This window comes from Lepidochelys olivacea (assembly GCF_965140295.1).
Source record: "Lepidochelys olivacea isolate rLepOli2 genome assembly, chromosome: 26".
Taxonomy (NCBI): Eukaryota; Metazoa; Chordata; order Testudines; family Cheloniidae; genus Lepidochelys; species Lepidochelys olivacea.
In genome coordinates this window covers 7,869,265-7,891,770 of record NC_140436.1, presented here as the reverse complement: position 1 = coordinate 7,891,770, position 22,506 = coordinate 7,869,265, and the positions used below count along the sequence as shown (strand labels likewise).

At 42.4% G+C, this 22,506-nt stretch overlaps 1 protein-coding gene across 1 annotated transcript in view; it reads right to left on the bottom strand.

The window, feature by feature from the left end:
- Positions 1 to 22,506, bottom strand: part of PPP2R2A (protein phosphatase 2 regulatory subunit Balpha) — a 73,444-nt gene that overhangs the window by 39,066 nt on the left and 11,872 nt on the right. The gene's annotated exons all lie outside the window — the stretch shown is intronic.

The window sequence follows — 22,506 nt, the reverse complement described above, 5'->3', positions numbered from 1 at the left end:
ATATACAGAAGCTCTATAGAAAAGGCAGTCTGCAAACACTTGCCTTGCAGGCCCTGTATTAGAAGATACATAAATAATAAACAGCCAAATGCAAGTATGCAGAGAAGTACAGACGGGTAGCCTGGAAAACTTCTATGGAGAAGCTGTCTGCCCACAAGGCCGACACTCTCCTGGCAAAGTGGACTTTGAAGGATGTGGAAAAATTGAAAAGAGTTCAGCGGAGAGCAACAAAAATGATTAGGGGGCTGGAGCACATGACTTATGAGGAGAGGCTGAGGGAACTGGGGTTATTTAGTCTGCAGAAGAGAAGAGTGACGGGGGGATTTGACAGCAGCCTTCAACTACCCGAAGGGGGTTCCAAAGAAGATGGATCTAGACTGTTCTCAGTGGTGCCAGATGACAGAACAAGGAGTAATGGTCTCAAGTTGCAGTGGGGGAGGTTTAGATTGGATATCAGGAGGGTGGTAAAGCACTGGAATGGGTTACCTAGGGAGGTGGTGCAGTCTCCTTCCTTAGAGGTTTTTAAGGTCAGGCTTGACAAAGTCCTGGCTGGGATGATTTAGTTGGGGATTGGTCCTGCTTTGAGCAGGGGGTTGGACTGGATGACCTCCTGAGGTCCCTTCCAACCCTGATATTCTATGATTCCAGGAAAGGTCCTCCGACTGTTTGAGGCTACAAAACAGATGCAACTTCCTGTGAGACCCCTTACAATCGTAGCTGACGACAGAAAATTGTGTATAGGCACTGAGTGGCATTCTTAGCTCGATTTTCTCTTCTTTCCAATAAGGATTTCGTATTGCAATGATGTGTCTCCTTATCATGGAAAAGATCTTACAAAACACAAAGGAATCAAAAGTGGGAAAATGTAGTTAGACTTTCACTGAAGTTGGAAGTAACTTCACAAAAAAATTAAAATACGGTTATGAAATTTCACTGTATACCTGCAAGTTTGAGCCATCCCACTGGTACTTCATTGCTTATGTGCATGTATTTTGCATTTATACAGAGTCCTTAATACACTAAGTATTTAATACAAATATTATAAAATGGATTACAGAGCACTAATCTTAAAAGCCAACAGAAAAGTTTTAGGAAGAGCGAATCACTGTGACGGGAGGAACAGAGCTCCCAACACATGGGGACAACACGACACCCAACCACAGACAGTCAGTGGGGATAAAGAGACCAGGATTGGAAGAGCACAGAAAGTGCGCATGGGACAGGCAAGAAGTATAAACAAACTCAGAGAGGTATGACGACAAATTTTTCATCTCTGGAAGGCAATTATAATTTAGATTAAGAAACTGCTAGGTAACAATTAACAGCCTTTGTTCACTGGTGGTGGGTAAGAGAAAGGGTATAAAAATCCCTCCCTTTCTCATCTTCATCCCTGATTTTCCTGCCCCCCCCCTTTTTAAGTACAGTGATTTTGTAACTGAGGGATACAACTAACGGTCTCATTACTGAAAACACTTCTGTCCTCCTCTCCACCTTCTTAGGTTTCATGCATGATTTTCTCTGGGTTCTACACTCAGCAGCTTAAACAAACCAACCCAGCACCTGTGGCAGCAACACCGTCTAGAACCAGGCAATCCTACTTTCAGGTTACACTATGGGAGTCTTTCCGGAACCATCTTTTAAACTGAGGTCCGTCCTGTCTGCGATGAGTAAAGATCACCTAGCTCTTTTCTTGGTAAGAGAAGGAGAACTGTGTCTCAGTATTCCCAGGCCAAAATTTCCACACTTCCCACTGCTGAACATGTGAGAACCAGCTGGCTGCAGCCCACCCATAGAAGCCAATCTTGCAATAGCGCTGTACACACGCATATATGTGAAACACTCTGGAATGAAAATTAGAATTTATACAAATTATACTGCTTAGTTTTATATTGCTGACCCTGCTAGCGTAGCCAGGCTATTAGGCAAAGCCAGATAAGTGATCCAGGCGAAAGAGGCTTATGCTGGTTTCTCTGGCTTTGAATGAATTTGGAAGTATGTACACATGGGGAGAAATATTTCAGAAGAACTTCCATGACCCCCCCAGAGTTCAAAAACTTTCGTCCCATGAAGTTCAGAGCAAAGGTTTGTGAAGACTAGTAAGAATTTTTCTCTTTTCCTATTGATTCTGAAAGCATGCCAGTCCTGTCTGGAGCAGCAGTACTTTTATAATAGTGTCAGTGTTTTTCTGTTCTGTTGAAAGACCCCGTAATGAGGTGCCAGTGTCCCAAAATAGCCTCTTTGCTAGATTCTTGAAGAGCAGTGTTACACATCTGAATTGAACTGCCCGATCATTCTGCTGAGATACACTCATTTTTCCTATTGAGCTTGTTACTCAAGAGTGAAGAGAGCCAATCTCTTGATGTTGTGGAATGTAGTTTTTAAACAAACCCCTGCAATCTCTGTAACAAGCAAGGCCTTAATCCCCAAAAGTAATATGCAGGTCACCACTCCCCCAAATAAAACTAAGGGAGGTGTGTCAGGGAAACAAGTACAAGTGAACTACTCGTAGGCTTTGACTACACACAAGCGTCACCGCTGTAACTATCTCAGTATAGGTAAAGGAGTAAAATCCCCCCAGTGAGGAAGCAGTTACATGAATACGAAAGGGCTTCTACTGGTATAGTCTATTCCCATGCAGAAAGGGAAATAAACTATGCCAGTGTAAAACACCTTTTTATTGATATAACCGCAACCACAACAGGAGTTGTATCAGCGTAACTATTTCCGTTTAAAAAAGAAAGCCACACCCCTAACTGAAATAATCCTATCAGTTCGAAAACGGTCACACAGGCCTATATGCTATGTGCATTTTATTTTTTCCTTATTTCCTTCTCTCACTCATTCTCTTCCCATTTCCCCCTCCTATTTCTTCTCTTTCCTCTTGCTTTTCTTTGTTCTTTCAATGGGAAATAATTTCCCCCACATCAGAACAGTGGCATCCCTACCTCCTGTATGGGGCTTTCTCCTTCAGTCTGCAGAGACCATAGTCCTTAGACAGCTTCACTCTGTTGGCCAAGAGACAGGTAGAACACAAAGGAACTGAGGCAAACACTTTCGGAGAGCTACCAAAGACATCCTGGTAAGCAGCACTTATGCCAATCGGTACTCATTGAGCTAATGAACCCTCCTGAATTGAGCACTGATGCAATGTGCTCAGTGAAATACAACAAACAAATGCAAAGACAGAGCCAGATCTGCAGAGTACACAGGCTAGAAGACAGATAATGGGAGACGCCAAATATGACGGCAAATGGAAATAAAACAACTTTCAGAGGGTGTTAATTAGCACTTCACAGGATTCTGGACCGCAAAGAATGGATCTTCAGGAGGAATATGAATGGGGAAGGTGAGCATGACACACTGGGATTGGGAGACATTTCCATTCAGAGGGCAATGTAGAACGCTTCAGGTGGCCATGGGCATGGGTGAGAGAGAAAGGGGAACGGAGGCTGGTACCCTTGGCAGATTGGAAAAAAGAAAGACAACTGTCCTGCTTAAAAAAAATAATAAATAAAAAAAGATCACTTGCCTGATCCAATGGGGAAATAACAGACCCTGTTTTATACAAGCCGATTTACTAGTCTGACATCTGTTTTAAAAAAATTTTGGTGCATCAACTTCTGAGAGCTTGGGTCGTTTACCTGCCATCGATGCTATTATAGCTCTCATTTCAGTGTTCTACTTTTATTTATTTGTTTCAGGAAAATGGAGTTGTGCCGTTCCATTTCCGCCTTTCTTCCGACTTCCTAAATGGACTTCGGCCGGTAAAAGCCCTCAGTACGGAGCTGTGATCCGCCTTGCACAGGGTGCCGGAAGAAAGGCATCTACTTTCCCAGCTGAAGCAGCATAAAGAGCAATCCCCAAAAGGGCGCAGAAGGCCTAAGAATATGGTGAAGAGCACAAGCTAGGGTTGACAGTAATACCATTGCTGAAACTATCCGCAGCCCTTTTAGAAGCAAAAATAGGAACAATAAAAGCTCAAACCAGAGAGCTTAACAATGACTAGTACCGTAAAGGAAAGTACATATCAGGATAGCTTTGAATTACAGATAAATTTATGACCTATTATTCCTGGGTAGTTCGGAGACAACGTAAGTCGGAGAATTAAACTCAAAACATTATTACTCAGTGGTTTCATAACTCATGAGAACAGCTATTCCTGTCAAGCCTCAGGACTGCAGAGGAAAAAATTAATAACTACAGCGTAGCAACCCCCCATCCCCTCCCATTGAAGTGACATGACAATGCCGCTCCTAGCCATCTAGATGCTAGCTGTGTGCAGAGCTATTTGTTCCTTCAAGCAGCTTCACTAGGCTTGTAGCCCGTCAAGAGGCACAAACTCTGCCAGGGAACAGAGGCCACCCAGGTCCGCAAAGGAATGCTCAAAAGGGGACAAATAATTAAGTATCTATATTGACATAGATGTAAAAGTTAATAGTAAACTAGCTTTTCTGTAGCGCTCTCCAGGAGTACACTTGAAAGCACTTTACAAAAGAAAGTCAGTGTCATTATTATCCCCATTTTACATATGGGGAACTGAGGCATGGAAAGGTTAAGTGATGTGCTCAAGGTTAACCCGCAGGTTAGTGGCAGAGCTGCGAACAGAACCCAGGCCTCCTAAATCCCAGTACGGTGTTCTATTCACTAGACAACACACTCTTTCCCAGCAGAGTAATTCCCTGAACAGCTACAAATATTGAACTGACCCATGTTTAACGGCAAAGCGAGAGTCACAAGTTCAATATTACAAACCTTTTAAGCAGCAGGCAGAGTGAAGTGCTTGGAGGATAGCCAGTTGGCTATAGAACAGCGGTTCTCAAACTGTGGGTCGGGACCCCGAAGTGGGTCAGAACCCCGTTTTAATGGGGTCACCAGGACTGGCGTTAGATTTGCTAGGGCCCGGGCCCGAAGCCCAAACCCCACCGGCCGGGGCCGAAGCCCAAGATCTTCAGCCCCGGGTGGCTGGGTTCAAGTTACAGGCCCCCCAGCCCAGGACTGAAGCCCTTGGGCTTTGGCCAGCTTGCCCACCTGGGGCGGTGAGCTCGGGCTTTGGCCCCCCTGCTTGGGTGGACTCAGGCTTCTGAACCCCCTCCTGGGGTCGTGTGGTATTTTTTGTGGTCAGACAGGGGTCGCGGTGCAACCGAGTTTGAGAACCGCTGCAAGAGAGCATTTTGCTTCCTGTGGTGCCAGTTCAAATCCAGTTCCGCACATAATCACTGAACATCAACACGGGATAGCTGCTTGGTCTTCTACATGAACTGAGTTTTGTGATCTCAGCCCAGTAGCCAAGTGTTCATCAACAAACCAAAACAAAAATCTGCCACCAATTTCCTCCGACTGTTAGCGATCAGGCAAGAAGCAAAGGATTGAACTGGCCATGGAGACAATCACCCTCTTAGCACAAGAGGTAGCGTCCGCAGTGTTGAGACCCAGTGATGCTTAACAGTGCGGTGGAAGTTTGCTACTGCTTTCGCCCCTCGTCTGTGGAAAAAGAGCAGACTTCTGTCACCCACACAGGCAAAAATGTGTTTATGAAAACTCTTCTCATCTCATGGAAGACTCTGAGAAGCCTAATGCAAAATTGTAATTTCTTGTTTCATAATTATACGCCAAGCCTTTATACAAGACTTAATTTGAGACTACTAAGCACAGAAGTTATAAAATTAGACATTTTTTCAATGAGAATATTAAAAACAGACTTCACACTAGTGTTTTTATTACCTAAGTCAAAGCTGGTGAATAGTTTAATATTGTTTGGTTTGTTTTTTTTCCTGGTCAAGCAAATAGAGTGGATTTAAAATGTCTAAACATGCCATCTCTGCAAATTTATACAGATCCTTAGTTACACAGGATATTTACTAACAACTGTCAATAATTAGATGTATTATTTCACCAAATATTTGCTCAAACTTGTTTTCTTTACATTAGAAACAACCATTTCAAGTTGTAAATGTTTAATTTTCTGTAGAGGACAGGAAAGATTGGTCTAATGCAAACAAGATGACTCAATCAACTTATCTACCTTCAGCAAAGGGAGTTTTAAGCATACGAGGAATGAAAGTTCAGCCCCCTAATCTCTTACATACACCTCAGACTTTTCCTCTAGCCCAGTGGTTCTCAAACTTTTGTACTGGTGACCTCTTTCACACAGCAAGTCTCTGAGTGCGACCCCCCAGCATCCGCTTGTAAATATTTAAAAAGTGTTTTTAATTTAACACTATTATAAATGCTGGAGGCAAAGTGGGGTTTGGGGTGGAGGCTGACAGCTCACAACCCTCCCGCGTAATAACCTGGCAACCCTCTGAGGGGTCACGACCCACAGTTTGAGAACCACGGCTCTAGCCTGTGTTTGCAGCCTCATTATCAAGCAAGCAAACCACGAGTCAAGAGTAGATACACTCGACCATCTCCCTCATGCTTATGGCCCGTAGACAGAGAGGACAGGGAGAAACCGATTCTATGAGATGAGAGTACTTAGCAACTCTTGGTGGGGTGGGGGTGGAGACAAGAAACACTAATACCATGCCACTAAAGTCCCATCTCCACCTGCTTCCGAAAAAAACTGGAAACACAAGGTCTCCTCTAGGCAGAACTCCTAAACACTTATGGTATTGCCATCATTTTGCTATGTATCAAACATCGCCAGAGATGCAGGTCTGACTATTTTCAAGGAGACGGGATTTATATCCATTTAAACTGAACGTTCAATGTTTCCTAATATTTAATACAGAATTAAATCACTTTAAAGTTTTAATTTTGGGGAGTTAACTCATTGATTTAAATTAAAAAACGACTACGTGGTCAGGGAAAGGTTCCAAACCTTTAATTGCTTTAAATGGTGAAACGCCATGGAAATAATCCACATGTGTAAATGTAATAACGAAGCTCCAGCAGCATTCCATTGACTATGACCACCATCCTCTGTGTCTGTATGGACTGTACCTGTCCATAGTGTTAGTATTATACCTTTACACTGCTCACCGAGATAGGGGTTCTGTTCTTTGTGTCAACTTTCACACGATCTACTCATTATCAAAATGTTCCGTAAACCTACCGCACTACAAATCTAAGGCTATGTCTACACTGCGAACCTTACAACGGCACGGCTCTGCTGTTCTAAGGTGCGCTGTCTGGCTGCTCTTTTTCGCCGGGACAAAATAAAACCACCTCCAACAAGCAGCAGCCGCTTCGTCGCTGGAAGCACGGCTCCCACCAGCAAAGCGTTGTCCACGCTGGCGCTTTCCGTCACTAAAACGTTTGTCCATCAGGGGGCTGTTTTTTCACACCCCTGAGTGACAAAACTTTTCGTGTCGCAAGTGCCGGTGTGGACAAAGCCTAACCGTCTGGAAAAGGGCAAACTAAAGGGTTGGGGCTTGTTGGTTGAAAAAAGCCTCTACACGAGTCTTTTGGAAGACATTTCAACTGTTCAAAAAATTAGGGGGTTGCGTTTATTTTTAAAGCCAAAACTGATTGGTTTGTGTGTGTGTGATTTTATATTAAGTACTAAAATCTCTCTTCCTAAATAAAAAACAAACCATAGTTATAGTAGATGTACACAAGGTTATTCTCTCTATAGCCAGATGCAAAGCTGTTTGGTCTCTGGACAGAAACCATTAACCCTCATCACCCTGATTAATTACCTTCCGTCTTTAAACCTTGAGAAAGGACATTACTGCAATTCCTCTCAGAACAAATGCATAGGAAACCAATGAGCAATGGTTCCCTTTCCCCAACTCAGTGAAATATAGACAGTGAACTAGACTTCCCTTTACCCAACTAAGTGAAATATAGACCCCAGCAGTATTTTAATAGCCTACCAAAAGCTGCAAACTACTGTTCCTTTCAAACAATACCCCTATTCTAGCCATTACTCAGTTGGATGAGCAATGCATGGAGAAGTAAAACTACACTATGAGCAATAGGGCTGACTACATGTACAGAAGGAGAAAATGAAATTCTTTTATGATTGATCCATGTCCAATGAAGTACAGCCAAGACCACCAGAAAAGGCAAGGTTACTTGGAAACTGCTGTTAGACCTAGTCCGTCACCTCTATGTTAGGGTATATCTTCACTACAAAGTTAACTCAGGTTAGCCTAGCCTGGGCATGAGTAGCCACAACGCAACACCATATCTAAGTCTGTGTGTCCTCACTGATGCTTACTGTGTGTTGCTAGGACTTGTGGGGGCATATCCCATGGTTCTTTTTGCTGCTCTAAGCTCAGCTAGTCTATGATTCTTTCTCAGCGAATTATGGGAGAACTTGTATGTCCATCTGGCACATGGGCAGGCTAGGGATAACACACAAATAAGAATCTAAGTTAACCCTGCAGTGAAGACATACCTTTAGAACTAGGACGCTCGGGGATATCAAAGCAACTAGGACGCTCGGGGATATCAAAGCAGTGCCCCAACAATTAGAACCAGTTCTAAAATGTGACAAGTGTTCCTTTATCTCAGTCTCTACCGAAGAAACATTTAGTCAACGATATCTTCTACCTTGAAATGGCAGCTAACCTCAGCCTATTCAAGACTGGAAGACTGACAATTTCTCCCACTTCAGGGACTGCACTGGTGACAGACTGCTAGAATACTACATATTGCAAGTATCTGGTATTTCCATCTGCATGAACTGCAACTTCCAAGAATGTTAGGTCTTTTAAATGGAGACGATCTCATAGAGGAGGAAGGCTGACTCCATTCTGGACTTTTACACCAGAAAAGTTTCATCAGCTGTGAGTGGAGGGCATGAAAAGGTGGTCTGAAGCTCTAGCTGTAACCCTTGCTTTTAGCTCGGATACTTCCAATCCTTGCCAGGTCCTCTTAACCAGTTCTTAACTCGGGGATCCAGTTGAGTTCCTAAAACAAGTCTCCCTATAGTTTATTGTCCTCAGGTAACTGGGTTTGTAGATTAGCCACATAGGAGGTTAGCAAAATTCTAATAACCTACTTCAACAAATGGATTTTCCCCAATTTCACTGCCTTATAAAGCACTGCAATATGCAGGCATTTTTAGGGAAATTAAAGAAAAGTTATTTTAGACTTGCAAAGCTGGGAACATAAGTGAAGGTCAACTGCAAAAAAAAAAAAAATCTCATCTATAAAGCCTATACATATAATAAGCAACCTTCTGGTACAGTTGTTAAAGTTAACTTAGTATACATGCTCTACTAAAGACATCCCCGAAATATGACAGGAAATGCCTGTTAGCCTTTCCTATTCACAGTAATTCAGTTCTATTGTTGGTCGAAACAAAGGTCTTTCTACCCACATCACCTGTTCCCAGGACATTTGACACCAGTTTATTAATATCACACACATAAGAGACATAAATGGCAACAATCCAGACCTGCCCCTGTACCAGTCTTAAATAACCTTGGAAAGGCAGGTGACCACCACCACCACCACAAGTTATGAAACCACAGTACTTATCCACAATTAGGACTACGCAATTACACGTCACAGCTTTTCTGTGAGCCTTTCATTTGCAGGAGCTATATTAAATATGTTGTCACAAAATAAAATGAAGTTACGCCACAGCATTTTAAATAGCTCTCTCCAGAACCCCGGATGGGTGGCAAGGAGTGGACGGACACCTTTCCTCTAACGAACAGCAATCAGAGACAAATCTGACACACTGATATTTGTAATGCCATCTAGCTGATCAATGCTAGTGCCAGAAGTGTGATTCAGTTTTCCAGCCACCACACACCTCCGTTGTTGCAGTCTGCAAACCCAAGCAGCCTAATTCCATATTCAGAAGAAGAAAAAAAATTGTTTCCTTCCAGACAACTGTTTAACACCATCTCGGATCTTAGTTTTGCACCTCCTTCCTTTCCATTGCATGGGAACTTCTCTCACTACTTAATGCTCCATGTCGTAATATCAGCAAGATCATGCAGAGTTTTTCTGGTAGTACTACACTTTCAGAGGTTAGGTGCTCCTCAACTAATTTGTTCCTGAATACCAGATTTTAAAGCATATTTACAATTAGAAACATCATGGTGGAAACCCAACATGGAAAAAGTAACCCATGCTATATTTAAAACATTAAAACAACAGACTATCTTTCACAAGAAATAACTTGGTGCGACAGTATATTTTTCAATCAAAATGTCTTAAGGATTTCTAGCATGTGGACTGAACGCATACAGTAGATCCTCAGAGTTACAAACACCTTGCGAATGGAGGTTGTTCGTAACTCTGAACAAAACCGTATGGTTGTTCTTTCAGAAGTTTACAACTGAAGTGAGTGAGTGACGCCTGATTCTGTACTTCCAGTTCCAAATGACGTGTGGGGTCGTAACTCTGGTGCTCATAACTCTGAGGTTTTACTGTATGTGCTAACAACGTGTGTAACGAAATAAATGACAGCATGCAAAATTTATACTTCTATTGGGAGAAAATTCAAAAGTCACTCTTCAGATTGGGTCAGACAAAAAAGCAGAGTCTGGACTTCACATGCGGCAGAATTCCAGAGACCATAAAACTTATTCTAGTACCCATCACTGCAGGTTTGTCTACATGGAGCAGCAAGGCACTTTACAGGGGTGTGATTTCTAAAGCCTCCTACCACACTGCACATTTATTGGTCTGTGTAGGCTCTGCTGGTGCAAACTAAAAGTCCTCTAGTGAGCTTTAACACAGTGCTGTATGTTAGACCACATTAGGGAACTTTTAGTTTACACCCACAGGGTCTACACGGACCAATCAATGCACAATAAGTTAGCGAGCTGCAGAAATCACAACCCTGTAGCACACCTTGCTGCTCCACGTAGACAAGTCGTACAGCATCTGCATGTGTCACATAAATAAGTTTATAAGCGCCCACAATGGGCAACAATACTAACCCTCACTCAATCCCTTGTTCTCTCTCTCTCTCTCTCTCTCACTCACACACACACACACGGCTCAGAATAGCAAGAAAAGTGAAATTCTGGTAACGCTGAGTACCTTAGTGATGGAAGCCGTAAGAACCTAGACGGAACTGCACAATTATTCTTTAAAACCCATAAGTAAAGTCCTGGCCAAAAAGATGGGGACTGCACCAGGCTCTGAGAGAGACCAAACTTGTGACCTAATTGGGGGTGAGATCTACAGTTGAAGGAACTTCCACAAACTTCCCTCGAGAGCACAAAATGTTCCCGCTAATGAAGTCAGGCGCGTATTCTGTACATGTATTCTATACCTAGCCTGGAGAGTGAGTCTATTGTGATTAAAAATGTTATTAGCATGGATCGTACAATACACTGTTTCGTACAATTACTTTAATAATGCAAAGGAAGGATGTATATACGTTGCAAGCAGGCACAAAATTCTACATATAATTTGATTTAGAACAACATTTCAGAGAAATTGTCTTCAAGGGTTACTAAATTGCTTACAATTCAAATACATTTTGGGTAAATCACTGGTCATTTTTGTGCTCTCTACAATTACATAGGGACCATATCTAACTGCAGGGGAACAAAATGAACTTGAACAGTAGCTTAATTAGTGACATATGAACTCCTTTGAGGCCTGAATATTTTGCTACCATATGCAAAACATACCAGTTATGTAGCTATCTGGAGTTAGTACCGCTTTTTCTGAGCAATAGGAGATGAATTAACCCTAACAGGTTTGTAAGGACATTATCTTATTTTTACCACTCGTCTAGTGCTAATACTCCAGTACAGTAATTGTAAGGTAAAACTCTGTGGGCAGAAAATAAAGCTATTTGTTTCCAACTCTGTCACCAAAGATTTAGTCTTTCCAGACTCAACTTTGTGCTAGGCTAGCATACATTGTTTGGAAGAGCCTCTAACTAGATGAGCAAAAAGAAAAGGAGTACCTACAGCAACACTCCTGTTCCTGCTTAAAATGTTCCTGCTAACATACTGGACCAAAGACATTAGTTATAGCAAAGAACTGGAAAGCAGGAGGCCAGAGTCCCATTTCAGCTCTGCTACTGATGCACTGTTTCACCTTGGACAGTAACAGCTCTAGCTATAAAACAGGGATAAAAGTTACATACTCACAGGCGTCTGGCTAGGTTTTTTCATTAGTATTTGTAAAAGTGCTCGGAGATTCTCAGATGAAAGATACTAAAGAAACGCAAGTTATTATGTACAGTCTCTGGATCCCACTAATCACCCTGGAAAGTTAGATAAAACTTTATGTGGGCTCCTACTTCTTCCTTCCGAGATGATGGAAGATTAGAATTTTGGCAAAGCATTTTCAATTTCACCCAGAACGGGTTAGTGGATTTATCTTGCTGTATTGCTAAGGTTAAGAAATGTATGTTTTGCCAGCTGTCTGATGTATACCTTTGTTTTCTTAAGAGAAATTTGCTCAATGTGCAATTTGCTTGGGAAGAACCAAAAGAATTGTTCCTGCAAAACCTCAGCAATACCATCAGTGGTTCAAAAGTCACTACGGTTAGTTGTGAGGCTACCCTCCCTCCTCCTCAGCCACAAAACCTTTCACTGCCATTTACGCTAAGGAAATATGTCTGGCCCCAACTGATGTCCATGTAAACTTCCACTCCCACCTGATGTCTGATGGTCAGGAAGAGCTTTCAAAGAGCTCTTGCACCAATAGTTGGATTTGTAAAGATTGAAGGACAGACTGAAAATCTGTGAGCTTTGATTTCAGGTTACGCTCTCTTGGTTTGATACAGGGTTTAATCCGTGAAAAACTAAGTGCTCATGCAAGACTAATAAAAACCAAAGCCCTCGCCCATTCCATTGTTGTATGCAGCGTTGTTGTCATCAGCGTGACTGCTGGTGTACCACTCATTGATAAGCAGGTACAGAAGACTGTGCCTGAGTATCTGCCACTGAAAGCGTGGCTTTCACAAATGCTCAAATTGTTTCCATGCCTTCTGACACCTTCATTAAGATTGCATCCACTTTGTCAAGGTGTGCCTAGAAACTACACAGTTACTTTGGGGAGGAGCCCCACAAACTAGGAGACACTTAAGTATTTTCTCTGTTGCCTCTTATGCCATACGTTGGAAGTTATAAGCTCCTCTTCAAGAAAAAAAGAAAAGGAGGACTTGTGGCACTTTAGAGACTAACAAATTTATCTAAGCATAAGCTTTCGTGAGCTGCAGCTCACTTCGTCGGATTTTTCCACTGAACGCATCCAATGAAGTGAGCTGTAGCTCACGAAAGCTCATGCTCAAATAAATTGGTTAGTCTCTAAGGTGCCACAAGTACTCCTTTTCTTTTTGCGGATACAGACTAACACGGCTGCTATTCTGAAACTCTTCAAGAAAACTGTCCATATTTTAATTAAGTTTTTCTAGATCAGGAACGGTTTTTGATTCTTGTTAAGAGTTTCTGCTGACTTTCCCAAAGATCAAGTCTTACTATTTTAACATGTATTTTATGCAAAACTTGGCCATGGAATCACTCACATTCAAGAATGAAGACGCAATACAATTCTAACGCCTTATCCCTAGGAAGGATAACTGAAATATTCACTATAAAATAAATATATGCACTAATTCACAGAATATCAGATCTATAAAACTTCGGCAGGGATCCTTTTCATGGATGGGCAACCTTCCAGGTTAAAGCAACAGACCATGTATATTAAATACGAATATTAACTTAAAATGTGATGACGTTAAAATGAACTCAATATTTGTTTAGGAAATATACCTACAGCTGTTCATTGATAAGTTTCATATTTTTATTTTGTTGTTTACCCTTTCCTCTAAGTTCCCTTCAGGTCACTGATCAATCCGTATCTTTACCTTGAAAGTAGAAGTATTTATTGTTCAATTCCTTCCTGTTCCCCACCTGCCCTCCACCCGGCCCACTCTGTGTCAAATAGAGCAAAACAGAGCTACATACAATGAAGTACTACTGTACATACCATGAACCTAGACTGACGCATAGTCCTTGGAAGGCCATACTTTAGTTCTTTTCAGGAGGCCTGCTAGTGTTCCAAAGTAGTACAGAGCTATTTATGGAAAAATCTCTGCTGAAACCACAGCCAGAATTTCAATAGGCCGCACAGCACAGAAGAGCCAGTGGTTAGGTTTGTGCTTGCAAATGCAAATATATTTGGAAATAATGTACAAGATTATTGTTTTGCATGTAAATATCAGAAGCCTTTAGGCAATGACTTCCTTGATTTGTCATTGAAAACATTACATATTGTGCAGTAAAAGCCTGGATTATCTGGATTTTTTTCTTTTTCTTTTTTTAAGCTGAATCCACTCAGATATGCCATACAAATTTAAAACAAATATTTAATATGTAAGAAAAGTATTACTTTCAAAAGCATAAGTAGAGACTGGCAATGCATTTCATAATCAGCCACTATAGTTCTCTAACCCAGGGTCATTTTCCTGATGTGGATTTTAAAACCATTATTTTAATTGAAGAGACCCGATTCCTTCAAGCCTCCTCATACAGTTTCTTTGAGCAATGCTTTAATGCCAGATACTAAGGCTAAGTCCAGAAGTCTGTAAGGCCCTTAATCCTCAAGTGTCAAGCTCTAGACCACAAAGGAGCATGTCTCCTAGGGCCTGGGGAAGGTGCTTTCCTTGAAGGAATCAAATGAAAGCAAAATTATTCTTACCTGCCATAATGAGAGTGAGGGGCAGAGAGAGAGAAAGAGACACATGCTAGACGGAGTTTCAGGCAGCGTGCTGGAAAGCTCAGCACTTGTGAAGGTCACAAGTACAACTTACATTTGCAACAAGGATGAATACACAGATCTATCTATCAAATGATCACAGAATAAAAGCTTCCGATTACTTCACTCATGGAAGGACACAACTACTTTAATAGTGTATTCCTTTTTAAAATTTGTTTAATCTATTGTTTGTGGTGCCACTTGGAGGCTGGTAAATAGTTTTCCCTTTACCAATTTTTTTTTTTTTCCCTATTTAGCCAATATTTTCCTGTGTTTCTATTTTGGCACAAACAAAAATGGCTCAGTTGGTTTCCGTTTTTTAAAAACTTGCTTGTTAACATGGGTCTAACACCATGGGATGGATTTTCAGAGACAGGAAACACCCACGACTCCCAATTACGTGAATGGAAGCTGCAGATTCTTGACACCTCTGAAAAATCAAGCCCTGTACTTAGACATTATATAGTACCTTGCAGAGAGGCAGCATAATCGAGCACAGTGGTTCTTAGGGGTACTCAGAAGTCTTTCGGGAAGCACATCAACTCATCTGGAATAGTGTTTCTCAACTTGGGGGGGAGGGGGAAAGGAGTGACCCATGATGGGTTTAGAGGGGTCACAAGCGCAGGGCTGGTGGTAGGGGGTGGCAAGCAGGACTATTGCCTGGGGTCCCAGAGAAACTAAGTTACATGCTTCAGCCACAGGTTGTGGAGCTCAGGCTTGAGCCCTGGGTGGCAGAGCTTGGGTTCCAGACTCTTGAAAGGGGTACAGTAGTCAGGAAAGGTTGAGAACCACTAGCAATCTGAGCAAGACAGCTGCTTTGATAATGGCTCACTCTATGGCCTTGGGTAAGTCACTTAACTTCTGTGCCTTACTCTCATCTGTAAAATGTGGAAGTAAAAATTCTCCCTAGGTGCTATCAAGTTATTTAACAATCGTAAAGCAAGATATAAAGCATTAAGCTGTCATATTAAATTTAATCCAAGGATCTCAAAGCACAATACCATTATTTAAGCTTCTCAACACTACCCCTGAGACAGGGAGGCATACTGGCTTTACAGATCAATGAAACCAAGGCAGAGAGACTCCCCCAACTCCCCCAACTTCATACAGCAAATCAGTGTTGATTCAGGTTACAACCTCACTCCCATTTTCTCTGTATTCATGGTCACTGTCACAACATTTGGAGATATCAATCTGACCAAACATTTCATTCTTTAGGAAAAACTCAAACCAATGTAATAGCCTAACTCAGGCTGCAGCAGTTACCGAGAACACGCGTTTGATGGTGCCAGCCAACTCCACTTCAGGTGCGACGGAAAAGATGCAACTCTTAGAATGGGAATTTATTTTACCACTGCTGCATAAACAGCTTTATACAGCAAAAGAGTGTCCTGTGCATGATCTTTTGCTGGGTTTTGCAGGGGGTGTTTTTTGTTTGGGTTTTTGTTGTTTTGTCTTGAGACGATGGTAGGCTAGAAGGGGAGAAGATAACCTGATTTGGGGCAACACTGGTGTTATTTTCCCTATAGTCCATCAGGAGCATTGTATTGGGATCCTACCACTTTCAAAGCTACCGTTACCCCCTACCTACCATGGCTAGGCTAAATACTGTTGGAAGCAGCACCTTGGAAAGATGGGTGAGAGACAGAAGCAAGAGTTGGCCTGGCAGCACAGTAACAGAGCAGAATTCAGGATCAGGCCTCACTGGGTCCCAGAAGCAGAAAGAGGATGGAAATGCCACGGAGGCAGTACATTCAGCCCTGAATGGAAGTATGTGCCTTGCTTGGTTCAATAACAGCCACCTCCTACCACATGAAGGATCAGCATCTACAGTCTCAAAAGGGAACCAGCACTGTAAGAGCTCATGAACACCCTTTTGGGAAGACAAGATGGGTGAGGTAGTATCTTTTACTGGACCAGCTTCCATACTGGAATTTAGTCCAATTAAAGATATTACCCCACCCACCTTGTCCCTCTAATATCCTGGGACCAACACGGCTACACCACCACCATTGCATACCGTTGTGGAAGGCATCAAAACACCTCACCCTTCAGTTTTTAAGCCACTCTTTCTTTGGGGTTAGCATAAGACCTTCAAGGGGGCAGATTACACCGCATCTGCTTAGCGTGGGATTTTTACACCTTCCTCTGAGGCATACGGCACTAGACACGGTCAGACAGGATGGACTATGTCTGTCAAGTCCTACATTAACCGCTCTCAGTCAGAGGGAGGAGTCATCACCTTCTAAGGGTATCATAGTTTAAAAAAAAAAAAAAAAAAAAAAGGATCCCGAGATACCCCTAAAAAGGAGAAGGAAAGTAAAAAAAGAACAAGGCAGACGACAGACGAAAGAGGGCAGGATAGGAAACGAAGCATAAAGTCGAAGACAGACATGTGAGAGGGAGAAGAGCAACAAGCTTTGCATGGAAAACACTACAGAATTCTTCATCTACCAACCAGATTCTGGATGGACCTACATCTCCCTTCACCCTCACATGCTTGTCCAGCACTGGCCTCCTGTGGCCTCTTCACACAATCTTCTCACTGACGCTACGAGAGCCTTCTCTTTTGCAGCTCCTACCATCTGGAGCAGCCTTCCTGCATCTCTCCTCAACTCTCCATCTCAAGTCTCAGATGGAAACATCTCTTCTCTCCCTTGCCTTTAACGCTTAAAATTTTAAGGAATAAAAAAAAAAAAAAAGACGACGACAAGTTACGTTTGTAGTTACATTGGTTGTTCAAGTGTTTTTAGGGGGAACGACATTTAAAAAAAATTCAGATGCCTTATCTTCTTCCAATTGTATAAACTATACCAGTTACTGTATTGGCAATTGATCAGTGGGTGCTTCTGCTCAGTCCTGGGTACTAGGAAGTTTGCCTGGGCACCTCTGAAAATCCCAGACATTTATGCTCAGCCAAACATCAGCTTTGAACCCCACCCTATCGTCTCCAACTGCCCAACCCCCACTTGATCGCCCAGACGGAAGTGCATACCGTTATTTGCCCTTACCCAAGGTTCTGAAAAGGCTGCCCCTGGTGTGGAAACTGCCCTCTATCTGCTTCACATTCATTCAATTTCACTGCTTTAAAATCACTTCTACAAACCAACGATCAATCCTGCATTGATCAACCCCCTCCTCCATTTGAGGCTTTTCTATTATTTCAGCATCGTTGAAGGAGTTTTACAGGCCACAGGTGCCTCACACTAGAATTGCAGAGTTGTCCTGAGTGACCTTGGACTGAGGTCGGGAAGAAAGAGTGACCTTTAGCTCAGGCAAAAGAGCTGAACTTGGACAGCATAGCATAATAGGGCAATAAGTAGGGTCCAACCAAATTCATGGTCCATTTCGGTCAATTTCTTGGTCATAGAATTTTAAAAATCGTAAATTTCATTATTCCAGCAATTTAAATCTGAAATTTCACAGTGGTGTAATTGTAGGAGTCCTGACCCAAAAAGGAGTTGTGGGGGGATCGCAAGGTTACTGTAGGGGGGGGCCTGCGGTACTGCTATCAGTACTTCTGCGCTGCTGCTGACGACGGCGCTGCCTTCAGAGCTGGGCAGCCAGAGAGCGGTGGCTTCTGGCCGGGATCCAGGCTCTGAAGGCAGAGCCGCCGCCAGCAGCAGCGCAGAAGGAAGGTTGGCCTGGCATGGTATTGCAACCCTTACTTCTGCGCTGCTGGGCCCTCAGTCAGCAGCCGCCACTCTCCAGCCACCCAGCTCTCAAGGCAGCAGTGCAGAAGTAAGGGCAGCATGATATGGTATCACCACCCTTACTTCTGCACTGCTGTTGGCGGGGTGCTGCCTTCAGAGCCGGGTGCCTGGTGAACAGCTGCCACTCTCTAGCTGCCTAGCGCAGAAGTAAGGGTGGCAATACCACAATCCCCCTAAAATAACCTTGCAACCGACCCCCCTGCAGCTCCCTTTTGGGTCCAGACCCCCAATTTGAGAAACACTGGTCTCCCCCATTAAATCAGTATAGTACAGGGTAAAAGCACACAAGACCAAATTTCATGGGGGCAAACCAGATTTCACAGTCCGTGACATGTTTTTCATGGCCACTAATTTGGTAGGGCACTAGCAATAAGGTTTGAAAATCCAGAAGCCAAGCACCCAGCTGCGTTTAAACTTTCTGACAGCTCAGGCACCTGATGCCATCAGCAGATATTTAAAAGCCAAACAAAAAACGAACAAAAACACCGAGCACAACTCATGCTCTGAAACGCCCCCTTCTCTGAACATGAAAAACTGGGCAATGTAATCCTCTGCAAAGCACTCAAAGGAGGCCCTTTGAAAACTCCCCCCCTGTTAATATATGCGCTTCAGTTTGCCTAATTTAAATTGTGGATGTTAGTTGTTACCTATCACTTCAGGGGTATTGTGAGGCTTAATTCACTGGCATGTTGAAAGCAGAGTACTTTGCATGGGAGGTGCTCAAGAAGTAAACAAGTACAACCATTTTATAGATGGGGAAACCAAAGGCAGAGAAGGTAACTGACTTACCAATGCAAATTCCTTACTCCAAATTGTGTGCTTGCACCACACACCTCTCTTGAAAACAAGTCATGCAAGACAATTTTCCAACAGCGGTGATCATTGGAATTGAAGAGATTAAAAAAGGCCATTCAACACATCCATAAATACACCCCTGTGAAAAAGCATAAAAGACCTGGAACAGACACATTTAAGATATGTATTTCTATTGGTCATAGTCCTCTGCTGAACAGATGGTCAGGACCTCTTGGAAAAGAAGTTTTCTTTACAAGGACTAAGATCTGTTTTTATAATGGATCAAACTGGAAGCTGATTTCAGTATGACTGTCGCTGAACAGATTTTAATATGTACTATGATAATCTGCTTTAAAAAAGAAAAAGTATTTTGGGAAAACAAGTCCTTTCTATTGAATGCACAAATATCCATACATACGCAGTATGTAGGTCACATATTAAAGTGACTGCTGTTTACGAAATCTTTTTCCATTGCCATGGTGAAAAGCACTGTTTCCATCACTGCTTTGAAGAATCAAAGAATGCTTCCTGGAATACTTTTGACATTTATCAGGAACACACACACACAAAAAAATTGAGCAGGATTTAACCAACATGTAGGAATTCAATGCAAATTTTAAAAGACAAATATGCAATATGAAGTCTTCATTATCTTAATGATCTTGGAATATATGTAGTTTATGCAGATAATTGAACCCAAGTACTCAACATCATTAAGTACAAAAGCAGTATTTTCACAGGGAGTCACTATTTGTTGCCAGAATCAGTAATTCAAAAAAGTCAACTGAAAATGCTAAGAAAAACCATTTTACACAGGATGTGTTTTACATACCTGAAGAACCAACCTTACTTAGAATGCAGCTTTCCACTCTCTCCCACTGACCCTAAAACTTCTGCCTACAGTTCCCAAATTAGATGCAAGTGCAACTGCCTAGGGGTTTTAACATGCAACCCAAATAGGCTGGTTTGTCTTAAAATGTTGCTATCACTTGTAAATCTCTAAATGCAAAAGTACATTTTTACGAAGACTGTGTGCCTAAGGTAATTACTTCTCCTTCGGTGATTAACTAAAGAATGGTGAGTTTGAAGAGAAAAGCTTGCAGCAGTTCCTAGCTCTGCAACTGAATTATGATCAATTTCTGAAAACAGTCATGTGAAGTTTCTGTAATATTATCATCTTCAGTAGTATCACCGCAGTCCAGGGCCCGACAGCCAGTGTTTGCATTAAACCTTGATTTTTAGGGGAGCATAAACTAACTAACTCTTTCCAGGTCAGATTTTGTTTTGTTTTAAACCAACATGACGTTTTGTTTCAACAAACAGAATCACGCGGCCTGAAATGTGGCCTATGGGGATGTTCTGAAAACACCTAACATATTTCTGGTTGAAAAACAGCCCGAGAATGAAAAACATGGTATTTGCAGTAAAGGATGCTCAATTACGCAACTCCATACTATACCATGTCCGGATACTTCAACGTCTCTCCTCTTCCAGAGCACAAGCAATGTTTTGATTACACTTTTTTTCCTTATAGGCAATATCACAGCGAGCAAGTTTTCTTCCTCCACTCTCCTCTTAAGACCTATGAAGTACAATCTCACCAAGCTGGGAGCAGGGCAAAATGGTTCTAACCAGTATGAAAATCCGATCTGATTACTGTATCCTATGTACTGATACACAATCATTGGCACTATAAAAATATGTATGTAAATAAAACGCGTTTGAGCAGCATCATAATGCAGTTGCAACTTCACCTTTTTTGTTGTTTTTAACATTGCACGTACAATATCCTGATTTTCAAGATTGAAATCTGGCATATGCCAGTGCAGGCATAATTTTGTTCAAATTTGTTTTAATTCACTCCATCTCTTTTTCAGTTTAAAGAGCTATTGGTGACCACCCTGCTGCCGGCAGCCCTTGACCCTTAGAAGAGAAGTTCATGCAGGGTGGCGATTAGCCAAGAGAGACAGGGATGGAAATAAATATTTAAAAAGTTCTTTACAATCCAATAAGGGATGGCTTCCAGATCTTAAGACTTAAAGTCTAGCCTGGGGCTTTAAGAACAGTAATTCTTTTAAACCAAAAAAAAGGAAGGAAACAGAGTTAAAGATCAGCAGCGATTCAGGATGTTTGGCACTCCTTTTAACTGTTCTCTTAGGCCAATGTTTTAGATTCTTGTCCTTCTGGGATGACTTTTAACGAAGTTCATATTGGGTAATTTGTCGAGAACGAGCCATCTAGTTCTCACTTTCGATGCAACTTCTAAGAATACAGATGTCCATTTAAAACTAGCTACCAACTGAATGCGCTTTGTTCTTTCGGGGCATTCAGTAAATCAAAATATATTCAACTCTTATTTAGATTATGATGGTTCCCAAAATATACAAGGCACTTTCCAAAGAGAGGAAGACACAGCTGTGACCGGTTCCCTCCAGGACGCCACCTGGAACTGGGATACCACTGAGCCCCCTGACCCACCAGCTGGGGCTCCCTCTCACACTGTACTGCCGTGACAAGCTGCAAAGCCCTCCAGCCTGCACTTTCACCAGCGTTCATACAGGTAAGGACACACCCAGGTGCAGTTACATGCAGGCTATCTGACCAGCCCCTGCAATGAACCAACAATAGAAAGACTACAGCTAAGGCAACTCCCATCTTCCTAGGGACGCACCCCCTCGGGAGTATAAACCAGAAATTATACCGTTTTGTGCTGCACAGGGAGCTGTACAGCGTAAGCTCCTGAAATTAGCCCCTCCCTCAAAGTAGAGAGCAATCTGCAACAGCCTTTGCTCCCGAGTTACGATTCCCACACATTTCACTCCAACTCACTGGTTTAGATAAAGCAAAACTAAGTTTATTAACTACAAAAGACAGATTTTAAGTGGTTATAAGTGATAGCAAACAGATCAAAGCAGACTACCTAGCATATAAACAAAAAATGCAAACTAAGCTTAATATGGCTTGGATATGAATAGCAAATTCTGATCCTAAGAGAGGATACAAGGAGACTGCAGATTCTTAAGGGGCAAGCTGCACTTGCTTTATAGCTTGGAATCCCCGGGCGTTTCATTTACAGGCTAGAAATCCCTTTAGCCTGGGTCCAGCACTTCCCCCAGTTCAGTCTTTGTTCCTCAGGTTTTTCCAGGAGTCTTCTTGGGTGGGGAGTGAAGAACCCCAGATGATATCACTCCCTGCCTTGTATAGCTTTTGCATATGGTGGGAACCCTGTGTTCCCAAAGCTTGGTTCCCAGACCAGACTGTGGAAAAACACTGACGTTCCAAGATGGAGTTGAGAGACATGTGGTCTTATCAAATGTCCTCGTAGAGTCATAGCAGCCATTACTTGGACGCGGTCGGTAGCGTT